The following is a 17,100-nucleotide window of genomic DNA, read 5'->3' as shown; positions in this document are numbered from 1 at the left end:
TTATAACTGGAGGCAAATTTGCTACTTCAAGTGCATACTGGGGCATTATTATTGAAAGGGGCAATCAGGGTGCATTATTATTGGAAAAAACCACAGTAAATAAGTTGTGAGGTATGGTGTCAGCAAAAAAAACACAAAAAACAATACCTCTAAAAAATATTCTTTAATATGTAATCTAAAAAGGACACGCAGTGTCTCTCTCCAAAAACATAGAGGACAAACAGTGCTTGTGATAGTTAGCAAGAGATAGCTCAGTGTGAGGAAATAAATAGCGATAGATAGGTTGCCACAGATTGTCAGTATTACTAATCTGGCAGCTTCTGCTCACCCTTCCTGACAACGGAGGGTGCCGTAAGTTTCAGGGCACCCTCCATTCCGGTTGGCTGACCCTCTATGTCCCTATCTCTGACCAACAATTGTCCACCACCAAGAAATCCAGGTGAAAAAGTGCAAGGACGAAACAAACAAGAAACAAACAGTAGCATTAGATAGTTGGTTCCTGACTAGGCTCGAGTCTCCAGTCAGATAATTAGATAAAGTTATTAGGTGGAGCTAAGGGGGACCCGCTAAATTAAGCTGTCACCCTACGCTCTTCCGACGCATTTCTCCCCCACCTAACGCAATGCTGGGGGATCATCAGGGGTAACTGTATAACACCTGTAAATGGAGAAGAGAGACAACAAAGTGTCTATCAGTATTGATGATATAAATCGATAAAAAAGATTGGTTTGGATACTCTTGGACATATGACTTACGTGACCGTAATAGATATCAATGGAACAGGTCCTGAAACCACTAGGATGGATCGTATAGTGTTCACTTGTTGAGATTCACTAATATGAAGCAAATCCTACAAACCGCAGATCTGCCTCTAAATGAAGCAGACAGATTTCTTAGATACCAATGCCAGGCAGTATATGAGGGGTTAAGAGGGGAAGTGAGGGGGGAGGGGCAAGGGATAGGAGATACAGTATTAGTATCCTGTACCTTAAGATTTGGATAGCAACGGTCAATCCTTTATTGTAGTCAAAAAAAAATTTCAGAAGGTAATGTATGGCCTATGTAATACATAATGTTTAGTATTCAAAAAAGAGGATACATAAGCCCCAGGTATAAAAAGGCATTCCTACCCTTGTTGTGGTGAATACAGGCTTATTGATATCTGTTAAAAGAACAGCGATAAGGCAGCAGATAGTCCTGCACAGATAGAATGAGGTTCATTCATAAATATTTTGATATATGATCTCAGATATTATCTCAGATAATTTTTTCAATTTGAGTTTTCTCAGAAATAGTTCGATGTCCTTTACCCAGTTAAAAGGGTCATACCTAGTTGTAGGGACGAACGACAGTCCAAAGCTCAAGACTCATTTCTCAATGTCAGAGAGGCAATAACTAGACAGACTGACAATCTGATTGTCCGGGAGTGTGAAGGGATCTATTTTTTCCGAAGATTTCTTTGAATCTGATTTCACAAGTTGTATGGGTCTCTCCCCCCTAAAAAAGAAGAAGTCGGTGGGGGTTGGTAAGGGCCCGAAGGTTGAGGGCCCGGGAGAGAGGGGAGGGGTGGTGGCGGGGCAGTATATTCTAAGGTCCTTTGTTGTCCACCAAATTGGTAGGATGCCCCAGAGGAAGAAGATGACACAAATCTCCCATGTGCTCAACCCCATTGTCTGTTCTTATTACTCTGCCTGTCCCAGTTGTTATGTCTTCCTTGGTGATTTCTCCTCCCTCTCCCTCTATTCCATTCAGGTCGCCCCTGAGGTCCTATCAATTTGGTGGACAACAAAGGACCCCAGAATATACTGCCCTGCCACCACCCCTCCCCTCTCTCTCGGGCCCTCCACCTTCGGGCCCTTACCAACCCCCACCGACTTCTTCTTTTTTAGGGGGGAGAGATCCATACAACCTCCGATATCAGATTCAAAGAAATCTTCAGAAAAAATAGATTCCTTCACACTCTCGGACAATCAGATTGTCAATCTGTCTAGTTATTGCCTCTCTGACATTGAGAAACGAGTCTTGAGCTTTGGACTGTTGTTCGTCCCTACAACTAGGTATGACCCTTTTAACTGGGTAAAGGACATCGAACTATTTCTGAGAAAACTCAAAGGGAAAAAATTTTTTGAACACAATGATGAAATGGTCGGAATGTGCGCGGCTTGGCATCCCTAGGGACATGTTGGAAGATGTCAAATTACTTTCTACTCTGAGTGATGCTAATGGGGAATGTACGGGAAGAGGACCATTCACTAACCTGAAACCCAAAAGTAAGAAAATGCCACCCATCTCAGAATCCAGTAGCTTAGACATTTTTTCCAAATTAGTCACTAATGACCTTCGAGCCATTCAACCGAAAATACAGTCAGTCAAATCTAATCTGACGTCTGAGGAATGGCAGGCACTGACTAATCTTGAGAGTAACACACAGATTACTATTAAACCTTCAGACAAAGGAGGAAATATAATAATTATGGATACCAGTGATTACCCATCAATGTGTAATAGAATTCTGTCAGACAGGACCACCTACGAGGTACTCTCTAGGGATCCTTCTCCAAGTTACTTGGAGGAACTACAATCACTACTTAATAAAGCTTTGGAATCCAGAGTGATCTCAGGTAAAGAATTTGAATTCCTATACCCGAAATTCCCTGTGACAGCAACCTTTTATGCAACCCCTAAAGTGCATAAGGGACTGAATCCAATTAGTGGCCATCCAATTGTGTCAGGGATAGACGCCATGTGCCAGAACTGTAGTATCTATCTAGATACGATCCTACGCCCTTTTGTCACAAGCCTGCCCTCGTATATAGGGGACACTAATGATCTCATGTCCAAACTAGATGGCATCATCCTTGAACCAGGTACCCTCCTTGCATCAATCGATGTAGAACAACACTAAAGCAGCATCCCGCATGACCAGGGCCTGCAGGCGGTTAACTCCTTTCTTTCCACACGTAGGACTCAGTGCTTTGAACATAGTGGGTTCGTTGTAGACCTACTACGGTTCATTCTTACACACAACTTTTTTTTATTTGGAGGCAAATTTTACCACCAGCTCAGGGGCACAGCAATGGGGAGCCCATGTGCCCCGACTTACACCAACATGTTCCTGGGCTGGTGGGAGGATGCCCATGTGTTTGAGGACCAGGATGTCATTTTTCCCCCCATATACAATTCTGGGGACGTTATATTGATGACATCCTCGTCTTCTGGACAGGAGAAGAATCCCTGTTTGTTCAGTTCCTGGGGAAGCTGAATACTAACAACCTCGGTCTAAAGTTTACCTACGAGATAAATAGGGACTGTCTGGCTTTCCTTGACCTCAAAATCTCAAGGGATGCAGATGGCAATTTGGCTACCACCATATATAGAAATCCTACAGCAACCAACAGCCTCCTCAGGTGGGAAAGTTACCATCCAGCCCCCCTGAGGAGGGGTATACCTAAGGGGCAATTCCTCCGCTTGAGAAGAAACTGCTCGTCACTGCACGATTTTGAGTCCAAGTCTCTTGATATGAAGAACAGATTTCAGAGGAGGGGTTACCCCCTGCGGATCCTGGAACCTGCATATAGACATGCTCAGGCAACTCAGAGAAGTGTATTACTTAAACCAGTTAATAGACGGGTTGATAATCAGACGATCAGACTGATAGCTACCTATGATGACTAAAATCCTAAAGTCATGGAGATCGTAAGGCGTTACTGGCCTATCTTGAGAGCAGACACGGACATTGGCAAATATATTTCCCCGCACCCGAGTGTGACCTTTAGAAGAGGGAGATCAATCAAGGATCACCTCACTCATAGTCACTTTATACCGAGAGGAGAAAATACATGGTTAGATCGGAAACCCAAGGGGACGTTTAAATGTGGGAGGTGCATGTACTGCCCCTTCATTAATCAGAGGAAGGAGTTCTCTAATCTTGATACAGGTAGAACTTTTAAAATTAGAGACTTTGCAAACTGTAGAACAGAGGGAGTTGTCTAGCCTCCGCCCCCCCCCCCCCCTTTTTCACCTTATACATGCATACTCAGGTAAATTATACCTGGGTTTACTTTATATCTCATTACTCTTGACTGACTGCTCAACCAACTTTGGGATACCGTGAATCCACTATTCCCTACATTGACAATCCTCCCCCTCCCCCTGGGTTTCCCACCCCCAGTTCAGCCACGGGGTTAAATATTTTCACATCACATGGCCTCCGTGTGGCACCCCTGGGCATATTCGCTTACCCCCTCCCATCCTTATTGTGTATGAGGGGAGGGAAGCATTGCCCCTATTAAATACTATTTTTTTCTGCCCACGAGGGAGACACTTGCCCCTGGATTTTATCATTACTTTTCATGTTATGACCACCTGACCAGATATGGGTATTTTATCTGGCAGCCTTCGGCTATGGGGAAGTCCATTCATATACTGTATCACTGATACCAGTATCTGCAATTACTGATGCCAGGTACTAATCTGCAGGCATCAGAGGATGTATTATCTGTCACTATTATAACTGAATCCATCCATCTGCTTAACATGACTTTTGTTAATCTACTTATGGTGCTAGTTTCCTTTAACCACCCGGTAGGGTCTCAGGCCGATAGTGGCATTCACTCAGCACTGCAGGGTTTACCGCAGATGTACTGTGACATATTCATCTAAAGGAATTTGACTGCTCACTATTAGATCCTATGGAGCTGCTAGGCATGCCCCCCTTTTCCCTTTACTTATGCTGATAGGCTACAGATACCTGTCAGTCAGGGACTCAGAGACATACCAGCCCCAGACATGTGATCTGTAAGGGCACCACCGCTGACTGGCCCCAGCACGCTGTCAATCACTTAGGTACAGCAAGGAGGGCGGTACTTCATACCTCAATTCCGGCCGTGGCAGACCCAGACACATGATCTGTGAGGGCACCACTGCTAATTGGTCTGAGCATACTGTCAATCACGGAGTTGTAGCAAAGAGGGCGGCACTGTGTACCTGACTTCCGGTCATGGCAGGTTTAAACAACCTCCTTTTACTTTCCTGGCATACGTGACTGAGGGACGAAAGAGGATCTAACAACCATCCATCCAGGACACCCGGCTCCCTGCGGTATAGATGTGCTGCGGCGCTCGGGACCATTGCGTCCTTGCAGGTTGAGCTTCCCCAGGAGCAGACCCTGGTAGGTCTCCACACCATTAGGTGCCTTTCTTTCCCTTGCAGGATATCTTAGAGACGGCTCTTATTTTTAGGTTCAACCTACCTGTAGAGGATTTAAGATCTGGCAATTAGATCACTACAGTGATCATGTCCATTTTTTCTGTTTATCCCTTAGGCTGCAGCAGTGCTTACTGCAATATTACACCACCAATCCGGAATACATCCTTAAAGCATTTCCTTTACAGGTATATTTGAAAGGTTTTCTTGTGTTTCATATATACAATCTTGTTTTAATATTGGACTATGAGCGTTCTCTTGTTTCCATATAGGATTATATACTCTTTATGGAGTGTACACTGTTGCACTACTGTTATTTCTGACCACAAGAAACCAGAATTCTATACACATTTTTTACAGGTATCATTTATTTATTATTCTCTAGAGCTTGTTAATATCTGAGATCATATATCAAAATATTTATGAATGAACCTCATTCTATCTGTGCAGGACTATCTGCTGCCTTACCGCTGTTCCTTTAACGGATATCAATAAGCCTGTATTCGCCACAACAAGGGTAGGAATGCCTTTTTATACCTGGGGCTTATGTATCCTCTTTTTTAAATACTAAACATTATGTATTACATAGGCCATACATTATCTTCTGAAAACATTTTTTTTACTACAATAAAGGATTGACCGTTGCTATCCGAATCGTAAAGTACAGGATATTAATACTGTATCTCCTATCCCTTGCCCCTCCCCCCCTCACTTCCCCTCCTAACACCTCATATACTGCCTGGCATTGGTATCTAAGAAATCTCCTGTCTGCTTCATTTAGAGGCAGATCTGTGGTTTGGAGGATTTGCTTCATATTAGTGAATCTCAACAAGTGAACACTATACGATCCATCCTAGTGGTTTCAGGACCTGTTCCATTGATATCTATTACGGTCACGTAAGTCGTATATCCAAGAGTATTCAAACCGATCTTTTATATCGATTTATATCATCAATACTGATAGACACTTTGTTGTCTCTCTTCTCCATTTACAGGTGTTATACAGTTACCCCTGATGATCCCCCAGCATTGTGTTAGGTGGGAGAGAAACGCGTCGGGAGAGCGTAGGGTGACAGCTTAATTTAGCAGGTCCCCCTTAGCTCCACCTAACAACTTTATCTAATTATCTGACTGGAGACTCGAGCCTAGTCAGGAACCAACTATCTAACGCTTCTATTTGTTTCTTGTTTGGTTCGTCCTTGCACTTTTTCACCTGGATTTCTTGGTGGTGGACAATTGTTGGTCAGAGATAGGGACATAGAGGGTCAGCCAACTGGAACGGGGGGTGCCCTGAAACTTACGGTACCCTCCGTTGTCAGGAAGGGTGAGCAGAGGCTGCCAGATTAGTAATACTGACAATCTGTGGCAACCTATCTATCGCTATTTATTTCCTCACGCTGAGCTATCTCTTGCTAACTATCACAAGCACTGTTTGTCCTCTATGTTTTTGGAGAGAGACACTGCGTGTCCTTTTTAGATTACATATTACAGAATATTTTTAGAGGTATTGTTTTTAGTGGGTTTTTTTGCATTATTATTGGAGTGGACAATAGTGGGTATTATTAATTTAGCCACTGACTTGAAGAATCAAAAGGATGGGCATTTATTGTATTTTGGGAATAGGTTGAGATTAGAGATGAGCGAACCGGTCCCGGTTCGGCTCGAGGTCGGTTCGCCAAACGGAGGCCCCGTTCGAGTTCGGTTCGTCGAACGTTCGACGAACCGAACTCGAAACGCATAGGAAACAATGGCAGGCAATCACAAACACATAAAAACACCTAGAAAACACCCTCAAAGGTGTCCAAAAGGTGACAAACAACTCACAACAAGACACAAACACATGGGAAAGTGACAAGGACATGTACTCATGCGAAAACAAAAGAGCTGGACAAGGAAAAAGAGGAGGAGACACAGATATAGGCATGGCACGCCCTTCTAAAATCATGTAAAACACCGCAAGGTGACTCCAAGCGGAGTCTCCCTTTTTTCCAAAAATTGGGCCCCACACACACCCACCCCTTCAGTGGCAGCAGTTGTGCCCCAGTTGTACACTTCACAGCTAGATTTGCATCAAGCACATTCAAAAATACGCCATACTTAACCGTCCCCAGGATGACACCGGGGTAGGTAGCAAAGTCTTTCCTGATCCCAGATCTGTTCATCTAGGATCATTTTTAAAAAAACAGCAAGCAAGGGTTAGTCCAAGCGGAGTCTCCCTTTTTTCCAAAATTGGGCCCCACACACACCCACCCCTTCAGTGGCAGCAGTTGTGCCCCAGTTGTACACTTCACAGCTAGATTTGCATCAAGCACATTCAAAAATACGCTATTCTTAACCGTCCCCAGGATGACACCGGGGTAGGTAGCAAAGTCTTTCCTGATCCCAGCTCTGTTCACCTTGGCTCCTTTTAAAAAACACAGCAAGCAAGGGTTACTCCAAGCGAAGTCTCCCTTTTTTCCAAAAATTGGGCCCCACACACACCCACCCCTTCAGTGGCAGCAGTTGTGCCCCAGTTGTACACTTCACAGCTAGATTTGCATCAAGCACATTCAAAAATACGCTATTCTTAACCGTCCCCAGGATGACACCGGGGTAGGTAGCAAAGTCTTTCCTGATCCCAGCTCTGTTCATCTTGGCTCCTTTTAAAAAACACAGCAAGCAAGGGTTACTCCAAGCGGAGTCTCCCTTTTTCCAAAAATTGGGCACCACACACACCCACCCCTTCAGTGGCAGCAGTTGTGCCCCAGTTGTACACTTCACAGCTAGATTTGCATCAAGCACATTCAAAAATACGCTATTCTTAACCGTCCCCAGGATGACACCGGGGTAGGTAGCAAAGTCTTTCCTGATCCCAGCTCTGTTCATCTTGGCTCCTTTTAAAAAACACAGCAAGCAAGGGTTACTCCAAGCGGAGTCTCCCTTTTTTCCAAAAATTGGGCCCCACACACACCCACCCCTTCAGTGGCAGCAGTTGTGCCCCAGTTGTACACTTCACAGCTAGATTTGCATCAAGCACATTCAAAAATACGCTATTCTTAACCGTCCCCAGGATGACACCGGGTTAGGTAGCAAAGTCTTTCCTGATCCCAGCTCTGTTCATCTTGGCTCCTTTTAAAAAACACAGCAAGCAAGGGTTACTCCAAGCGGAGTCTCCCTTTTTTCCAAAAATTGGGCCCCACACACGCCCACCCCTTAAGTGGCAGCAGTTGTGCCCCAGTTGTACACTTTACAGCTAGATTTGCATCAAGCACATTCAAAAATACGCTATTCTTAACCGTCCCCAGGATGACACCGGGGTAGGTAGCAAAGTCTTTCCTGATCCCAGCTCTGTTCATCTTTGCTCCTTTTAAAAAACACAGCAAGCAAGGGTTACTCCAAGCGGAGTCTCCCTTTTTTCCAAAAATTGGGCCCCACACACACCCACCCCTTCAGTGGCAGCAGTTGTGCACCAGTTGTACACTTCACAGCTAGATTTGCATCAAGCACATTCAAAAATACGCTATTCTTAACCGTCCCCAGGATGACACCGGGGTAGGTAGCAAAGTCTTTCCTGATCCCAGCTCTGTTCATCTTGGCTCCTTTTAAAAAACACAGCAAGCAAGGGTTACTCCAAGCACAGTCTCCCTTTTTTCCAAAAAATTGGGCCCCACACACACCCACCCCTTCAGTGGCAGCAGTTGTGCCCCAGTTGTACACTTCACAGCTAGATTTGCATCAAGCACATTCAAAAATACGCTATTCTTAACCGTCCCCAGGATGACACCGGGGTAGGTAGCAAAGTCTTTCCTGATCCCAGCTCTGTTCATCTTGGCTCCTTTTAAAAAACACAGCAAGCAAGGGTTACTCCAAGCGGAGTCTCCCTTTTTTCCAAAAATTGGGCCCCACACACGCCCACCCCTTAAGTGGCAGCAGTTGTGCCCCAGTTGTACACTTTACAGCTAGATTTGCATCAAGCACATTCAAAAATACGCTATTCTTAACCGTCCCCAGGATGACACCGGGGTAGGTAGCAAAGTCTTTCCTGATCCCAGCTCTGTTCATCTTGGCTCCTTTTAAAAAACACAGCAAGCAAGGGTTACTCCAAGCGGAGTCTCCCTTTTTTCCAAAAATTGGGCCCCACACACACCCACCCCTTCAGTGGCAGCAGTTGTGCACCAGTTGTACACTTCACAGCTAGATTTGCATCAAGCACATTCAAAAATACGCTATTCTTAACCGTCCCCAGGATGACACCGGGGTAGGTAGCAAAGTCTTTCCTGATCCCAGCTCTGTTCATCTTGGCTCCTTTTAAAAAACACAGCAAGCAAGGGTTACTCCAAGCACAGTCTCCCTTTTTTCCAAAAAATTGGGCCCCACACACACCCACCCCTTCAGTGGCAGCAGTTGTGCCCCAGTTGTACACTTCACAGCTAGATTTGCATCAAGCACATTCAAAAATACGCTATTCTTAACCGTCCCCAGGATGACACCGGGGTAGGTAGCAAAGTCTTTCCTGATCCCAGCTCTGTTCATCTTGGCTCCTTTTAAAAAACACAGCAAGCAAGGGTTACTCCAAGCAGAGTCTCCCTTTTTTCCAAAAATTGGGCCCCACACACACCCACCCCTTCAGTGGCAGCAGTTGTGCCCCAGTTGTACACTTCACAGCTAGATTTGCATCAAGCACATTCAAAAATACGCTATTCTTAACCGTCCCCAGGATGACACCGGGTTAGGTAGCAAAGTCTTTCCTGATCCCAGCTCTGTTCATCTTGGCTCCTTTTAAAAAACACAGCAAGCAAGGGTTACTCCAAGCGGAGTCTCCCTTTTTTCCAAAAATTGGCCCCCACACACGCCCACCCCTTAAGTGGCAGCAGTTGTGCCCCAGTTGTACACTTTACAGCTAGATTTGCATCAAGCACATTCAAAAATACGCTATTCTTAACCGTCCCCAGGATGACACCGGGGTAGGTAGCAAAGTCTTTCCTGATCCCAGCTCTGTTCATCTTTGCTCTTTTTAAAAAACACAGCAAGCAAGGGTTACTCCAAGCGGAGTGTCCCTTTTTTCCAAAAATTGGGCCCCACACACACCCACCCCTTCAGTGGCAGCAGTTGTGCACCAGTTGTACACTTCACAGCTAGATTTGCATCAAGCACATTCAAAAATACGCTATTCTTAACCGTCCCCAGGATGACACCGGGGTAGGTAGCAAAGTCTTTCCTGATCCCAGCTCTGTTCATCTTGGCTCCTTTTAAAAAACACAGCAAGCAAGGGTTACTCCAAGCACAGTCTCCCTTTTTTCCAAAAAATTGGGCCCCACACACACCCACCCCTTCAGTGGCAGCAGTTGTGCCCCAGTTGTACACTTCACAGCTAGATTTGCATCAAGCACATTCAAAAATACGCTATTCTTAACCGTCCCCAGGATGACACCGGGTTAGGTAGCAAAGTCTTTCCTGATCCCAGCTCTGTTCATCTTGGCTCCTTTTAAAAAACACAGCAAGCAATGGTTACTCCAAGCGGAGTCTCCCTTTTTTCCAAAAATTGGGCCCCACACACACCCACCCCTTAAGTGGCAGCAGTTGTGCCCCAGTTGTACACTTCACAGCTAGATTTGCATCAAGCACATTCAAAAATACGCCATTCTTAACCGTCCCCAGGATGACACCGGTGTAGTTAGCAAAGTCTTTCCTGATCCCAGCTCTGTTCATCTTGGCTCCTTTTAAAAAACACAGCAAGCAAGGGTTACTCCAAGCGGAGTCTCCCTTTTTTCCAAAAATTGCGCCCCACACACACCCACCCCTTTCAGTGGCAGCACTCATGCCCCAGTTGCAAACAGGATGTTTTGATTTGCATCAAGCACATTCCAAATCCACAAGCATTTACTCTCCCCAGGATGACACAGGGGTAGTAAATTCCTTCTGGATCCATGACTTGTTCATTTTGATGAACGTCAGTCTGTCCACATTGTCACTGGACAGACGCGTGCGCTTATCTGTCAGCACACACCCAGCAGCACTGAAGACACGTTCAGAGACAACGCTGGCACCTGGACATGACAAAATCTCCAAGGCGTAACTGGATAGCTCTGGCCATTTTTCTAGATTTGAAGCCCAAAATGAGCAAGGCTCCATTTGCAAAGTCATGGCATCGATGTTCATTTGGAGATACTCCTGTATCATCCTCTCCAGCCGTTGATTATGTGTCAGACTTGTTGTCTCTGGTGGCCTTGTAAAGGAGGGTCTAAAAAAATTATGAAAAGATTCCATAAAATTGCTGTTACCAGCACCAGATACGGTCCTACTGGTATGGGTAGACTGTTGAAGATGACGAGACCGTCCCATGTTTGTCAAGTTACAACTGGGAGAATCATTCCCTGCACCTGCACGGTTGTTTGGTTGAAAAGCCGAGCTAAGATCGAGTAACAGCTTCTGCTGATACTCCTGCATACGTGTGTCCCTTTCTATGGCTGGAATTATGTCACAATATTTGGACTTGTACCGGGGATCTAATAGTGTGGCAATCCAGTAGTCATCATCACTTCTAATTTTGACAATACGAGGGTCATGTTGGAGGTAGTGCAACAAGAAGGCACTCATGTGTCTTGCGCAGCCATGAGGACCAAGTCCACGCTGTGTTTGTGGCATAGAGGTGCTAACCGTTCTTTCTTCCTCTGACATCTCCCCCCAACCTCTTTCAACAGAAATTTGACCAAGGTCTCCCTCATCCGCTGAGTCTTCCATGTCCATGGACAGTTCGTCCTCCATTTCTTCATGTTGTCCTGCACCTTCCTCAACATTTAGCCTGCTACCATGCGCCCTTGTTGATCCCTGTCCCCCATGTACCCATGCCTGCCGCGTTGGTGATGATGAACGTCTGGACCTTGGTGATGTTGTTGTCCCTTGCGCATATGAATCCTCCTGTAGTTCCTCCCCTTCCTGTTGTCCCACCCCCTGACTCCGAATAGTGTTTAGCGTGTGCTCCAGCATGTAAATGACTGGAATTGTCATGCTGATAATGGCATTGTCAGCGCTAAACATATTCGTCGCCATGTCGAAACTGTGCAGAAGGGTGCATAGGTCCTTGATCTGAGACCACTCCATCAGGGTGATCTGCCCCACCTCTGCATCTCGTTGGCCCAGGCTATACGTCATGACGTATTGCACCAGGGCTCGGCGGTGCTGCCACAGTCGCTGTAACATGTGGAGTGTTGAATTCCAGCGTGTCGCCACATCGCATTTCAGGCGATGAACCGGCAGGCCGAAAGACTTCTGGAGCGATGCAAGTCGCTCAGCTGCGGTGCTTGATTGGCGGAAGTGAGCAGACAGTTTTCGTGCCCTGTTCAGAAGGCCATCTAGGCCGGGATAGTGTGTTAAAAATTGCTGGACAACAAGGTTCAACACGTGAGCCATACAAGGCACGTGTGTCACCTTGCCCAGGCGAAGGGCCGCACCCAGGTTTGCAGCATTGTCGCACACGGCCTTACCAGGCTGTAGGTTGAGCGGAGACAACCATTTATTAAACTCGGACCGCAGAGCTGACCACAACTCCTCAGCTGTGTGACTCTTATTCCCAAGACATGTCAAGCTAAAGACCGCCTGATGCCGTTGCGCTCTGCTGCCAGCATAGTAATGAGGCGTGCGTGATTCCTTCTGCGCAGTGAGAACGCTGGTGGCCTGACCAGGCAGGCTTGGGGCGGAGGTGGAGGACCCAGATGAGGTGGAGGAGGCAGAAGCAGTGGCGGTACTTGGACAGACAAAGGATTGACACACAAGTCGTGGGGACGGCAAGACTTGTGCAGCAGACCCTTCACCATCTATCACCATAGTTACCCAGTGCCCAGTCAGCGACATGTAACGTCCCTGTCCATGCTTACTGGTCCAAGTATCGGTGGTGAAATGCACCCGTTCACACACAGAGTTTCTCAAGGAAGCGGTGATGTTGTGTGCGACATGCTGGTGTAGCGCGGGCACACCTTTCTTAGAGAAGTAGTGGCGACTAGGCATCTGGTACTGGGGCACAGCGACAGACATAAGGTCTCTAAAATCCTGTGTGTCCACCAGGCGGAAAGGCAGCATTTCGGTAGCCAAGAGCTTACAGAGGGATAGAGTCAACCTCTTAGCTTTGTCATGGGTCACAGGAAGTGGCCTTTTATTTGACCACATCTGAGGGACAGAGATCTGGCTGCTGTGTGTAGACGGTGTTGAGTAGGGTGTCCCTGGAAAAATGCAGGTTTGCGAGGAAAGTGCAGGCGGAGACATGATGTTGCCTTCATCCAACGTTGGTGCTATCGATGTCTGAGAGAGCTGTACACACTCACTTGTTTCCCCTTCCAAACCAACTGACGACCTACCAAGCAAAGTGCCTGTTGCGTTTACAGTGGTGGAAGTTGTGCGTGGAAAAACAGGTGTGACAGCTGTCCCCACAGTCCTAGAAGATGAAGAGCGCGCGGATGCACTGGAAGGGACAGGCGGTGGATGGTTCACTCCGCTAGGCCGCATTGCAGCAAGGTGAGCTTCCCACCGGGACATATGATATTTATTCATGTGACGATTCATGGAAGAAGTTGTCAAACTGCTGAGGTTTTGACCTCTACTAATAGAACCATGACAAATTTTACAGATCACATAATTTGGGCGATCTTTTGCTATGTCAAAAAAGGACCAGGCTAGGCAAGGCTTAGAGGGCATGCGACCTGTTGATCCACCCCGACTAGTGCTCAGAGGCAGAGTGGTGGCTGAGGATGCAGTTGTAGACGTGCTACCAGTACTCCGACTCTGTCCAGGAAGGCGCAAGGTAACTTCGTCATCAGTTGCATCCTCCTCTACCACCTCTGTTGACCTCCTCGAGTGCCTGACTGTGGGTTGACAGTAGGTGGGATCTAGAACTTCATCATCAATTGTTGTGTTTGCACTCCCCTCCCCCTCAGACCGAGCCTCTTCTTGCCCTGACCGAATATTTAAGTTGTCATCCCAATCGGGTATCTGCGTCTCATCTTCATCAGTATGTTCCTCATTGTCTATAACCACAGGTGTTACAGATTGTGACAAAGGGTCAACATTATGCTCAGAAACTTGGTCCTCACGGCCTGAATCAGAGTCACAAAGGTTCTGGGCATCCCTGCAGACCATTTCATGTTCTGTACTCACTGTAGCTTGGGAGCAGACCTCTGATTCCCAGGCTATAGTGTGACTGAACAGTTCTGCAGACTCAGCCATCTCAGTTCCACCATACTGTGCAGGGCTGATGGAGACTTCAGAGCTGGGAGAAAGCAAGTTTGATTGGGATGACAACTCAGAGGACTGGTGTTTTTTGGATGCGGTACTTGAAGTGGCTGAGAGGGCACTTGTTGGACCACTTGAGATCCATTCAAGCATTTTCCTTTTTTGGCCATCATCTACCTTTGTTCCTGTTGTTCGTGTCCGTAAAAAAGGGAGCACATCGGATTGTCCACGGTAAGTAGTAGACATCTTACTTTTGCTGGTAGATGGTCTATCTTCAGCAGATGATAATGGAGCTTTGCCACCTTCCCCACGGACAAACTCTTTTTTTCCTTTTCCACCACGCCTCTTCCCCTTTCCACCAGCATCTGTCATTTTGCCACTCATGTTGATTGCGACAAGATTGTGCACTGAAAATGTGGTAGTAAAAATTGAGAGGTGGTGTAGATTGCAGCGGTGGTCTAGCTTTATTAACAGCAGAATAATAAAGAATAAATATCCCTGACAATGCAACTACGGCCCTTAAACTGGCAGCATAAATTGCTAGTATAATGGATTAGTAACTATGAGTTGGAGTGTGCAATGTAGGCAGACGTGCAATGTAGGCAGATGTGTGATTAGACAAAAGTCCAATAGCCACGTTTAGGATGCCACTAGGTACACTGAGTGTTTGCTAGTATAATGGCTTAGTTATGAGTTGGAGTGTGCAATGCAGGCAGACGTGCTGCAAATATCTTTGCACTAGTGTGACTAGACAAAAGTCCAATAGCCACGTTTAGGATGCCACTAGGTACACTGAGTGTTTGCTAGTATAATGGCTTAGTTATAATGAGTTGGAGTGTGCAATGCAGGCAGACGTGCTGCAAATGTCTTTGCACTAGTTTGACTAGACAAAAGTCCAATGGCCACGTTTAGGATGCCACTAGGTACACTGAGTGTTTGCTAGTATAATGGCTTAGTTATAATGAGTTGGAGTGTGCAATGCAGGCAGACGTGCTGCAAATGTCTTTGCACTAGTGTGACTAGACAAAAGTCCAATAGCCACGTTTAGGATGCCACTAGGTACACTGAGTGTTTGCTAGTATAATGGCTTAGTTATAATGAGTTGGAGTGTGTAGAGGACAGGAGGGTACAGTGCCAGGGTTGTGGGGCTCTGGGTAGAGGAAAGGAAGCCTGCCTTTCTATTCCCTCCTAATGGGGAAATGCAGCGACGAAATCCCTGACCTTAGCTACACAGACGCGGTCTCTGTTTTCAGGACCTGTCACCTATGGCTCTGACCCTGCCGGTACGAGCCCTTAAAAGGACTGATAGAAAGTGCTATCCCTAAGCTGTCCAGCGCTGTGTATGGAGCGCATACAGCTGTATCGGCGATAGGACAAAGGACGGAGCTGCGCCAGTGATGTCTGACACCAAGGACGCAGAAGGCAGATAATGGCGTGCTGGAGGAAAATGTCCGGTTTTATAATGCAGGGACATGTGACTTGGACATCCTATCACACATGCCGTTGCTTCTCTGGCTAAAAGTCCACTTAGCTGTGTGTGTGTCTGGGATTGGCTGACATGCTGGCCCGCCCCACAAGACGCGCGCGCTTAGGGAAGGAAGACAAGGGGAAAAAAAAAAAAAATGGCGATCGCCATTATACAAACAGCAGTGATCTGAAGGCGCTGTTCACGCTCACTATACACTGAAATTTCATAATAGTGTGAGTCACAGAGTGACTTACACTATTACAGCGGAAAGCCAGCTAGGAATTAGCTGTTTTTTTGCTGCTAGAACTATTATCGAACGTTTCTAGAACTATCGAGCTTTTGCAAAAAGCTCGAGTTCTAGTTCAATCTAGAACAGGCCCCAAAATCACTCGAGCCTAGAACTGGAGAACCTCGAACCTAGAACCGCGCTCAACTCTAGTTGAGATGCTGGAATTGTGAGAATAAAACATGTTTGCATTGAAACCTTGTAGATACAAGTCATCAAGGAGTCGCCATGGTCATCTGGGCAAGTTGGAAGAGAAAGGAAACATTAACAACTCCAATCAGAAAGAACATTAACTGTAAGTCACTATAAATATTTGTATTGCAATCACAGGCTGAAGAAACTGGTATTTACCACTTTATGGTCTTTTTATGGTGGTGATGTTTTTCTTTTTTATAGTGTATTTTTTAGAAGCTCAACACTCTTACATTTGCGCAGTCTGTCACAATTCCCTAATATTCCAGGAGCGAGCACATGTGTACAATTATCATACTTGTGGTCAAGTGCTGACTAGACTTCTCTCAAGACAAGATAATTGAGAGAAGCCGGATGAGACTATTGTAGTTTTTTACCCATATCCATTTAAAAAAATACTTTGAAAAAATTATCCCTATTTTTCATAGTTGACAGAGGGGATTATTCTTCTGCAGTTCATACAGTACTTGCTAATATTACTTTGAGTACAAGCAGCCAGGTGCTACCAGTATCAGTGAAAGTGGTTCCACAATGGGTAAACTGTAGTAATTCACCAGCAGGGGGAAGAAAAACTTCAGCAATCAACACACAGCGAATCTATTGAATTAGAAGAAGGCAGTTCAAGTTTCAGTAACACTTGTGATAGTTATACCAAGTTGTTTTCCGTTCCTCAGTCCTGTTCAACTACCATTTATTTTGTATTTGATGAATGAAACTTTCCTCTATACTATGTCTCATAGTTCCATAT

The 17,100-nt window shown here is 45.9% G+C and overlaps 1 long non-coding RNA gene across 2 annotated transcripts in view; it reads left to right on the top strand.

Annotated features, from left to right (window-relative positions):
* Positions 1 to 5,006: 5,006 nt before the first annotated feature.
* Positions 5,007 to 17,100, top strand: part of LOC142255100 (uncharacterized) — a 78,385-nt gene continuing 66,291 nt past the window's right edge. Inside the window, exons 1-6 of one of the 2 annotated variants that reach the window (XR_012727346.1) lie at positions 5,007 to 5,170; positions 5,324 to 5,393; positions 5,478 to 5,565; positions 5,656 to 5,722; positions 5,987 to 6,102; positions 6,201 to 7,111. This is a non-coding gene — a long non-coding RNA (uncharacterized LOC142255100). Of the gene's footprint in view, positions 5,171 to 5,323; positions 5,394 to 5,477; positions 5,566 to 5,655; positions 5,723 to 5,986; positions 6,103 to 6,200; positions 7,112 to 17,100 lie in introns of those variants that run through there. The other variant, XR_012727347.1, reaches the window with a different exon arrangement.

This window comes from Anomaloglossus baeobatrachus, chromosome 10 (assembly GCF_048569485.1).
Source record: "Anomaloglossus baeobatrachus isolate aAnoBae1 chromosome 10, aAnoBae1.hap1, whole genome shotgun sequence".
NCBI classification, from domain to species: Eukaryota; Metazoa; Chordata; class Amphibia; order Anura; family Aromobatidae; genus Anomaloglossus; species Anomaloglossus baeobatrachus.
The sequence above is the reverse complement of the archived record's forward strand: the minus strand, read 5'-3'. Positions and strand labels throughout refer to the sequence as shown.